This window comes from Arachis ipaensis, chromosome B05 (assembly GCF_000816755.2).
Source record: "Arachis ipaensis cultivar K30076 chromosome B05, Araip1.1, whole genome shotgun sequence".
NCBI classification, from domain to species: domain Eukaryota; kingdom Viridiplantae; phylum Streptophyta; class Magnoliopsida; order Fabales; family Fabaceae; genus Arachis; species Arachis ipaensis.
Genome location: NC_029789.2, coordinates 2,476,264 through 2,477,239, shown reverse-complemented (window position 1 = coordinate 2,477,239; position 976 = coordinate 2,476,264).

The window sequence follows — 976 nt, the reverse complement described above, 5'->3', positions numbered from 1 at the left end:
TATTATGAATTGATTTTAATTGTATATATTTTTTCTATTTTTTTATATTTATTTATCAGTGTCACATTTTGGTTTATCTTTATGGAAATTAGAATAGAAGTCACAAACTGCTCCATTGTAGTTTACCGTGATAGAGGTGTACATACTTACAAAATTTAAATGCATGTTTGTGCTTGATTATTTTTTATTGATGACGGCTAATTTTTTAGTCCTGATGATTAAATATTAAGTGATTAATATTTTTCTTTTTTTTGCATCATACATTTGAATTGATACTAATCAAATTTCCACCTTTTCATATTAAGAGTATTGCACCTGTGGTATTCTTTTTATGACTTTATCATTGTCATGGATTTATTTAAATATTTTTTAATAAATTTTTTTATTGCTTCTTTAATATATATTTTATAATTAAATTAATAGTTAAAATTATTAAAATATCGATATTTTTAGGATACTTAAATTTTTTTTTAATAAATTAAAGATACTAGCAACTGGTTACTTAATTATTTCCTTTATTTTAATACAGTGTTATATTATAAAAAAAATTAAGTATATAAAAAATATCGGTATTTCAAATATTTTAACCGTTAATTTCAATTAATATATATTATATATATTTTTTATAATTTAGATTTATTTTTGATACACTTAAAACTCTTCCTATATTATATATACATACACTTAGTAATTATTTTATATTTTCACACCACTTCTATGGTAGTGGAGAGCATAACATCAGAGACACCTCAGGTAGGAGGAAACCAATGCTGACACTTAGAATAATATAAACATAAATAATGTGCATATAAAATAATGATGTTGTGAAGATAGCATCGTACCCTAATTTACTTAAAGTGTACTCTAAATATATTGATTCAAAAAATAAAAATAAAAATAAAGCTTTCTTATTCTTCTAATATATTCAATGCATAAAAACTTACAAAATTTAAACTTACAAATTTTATATTTTCAA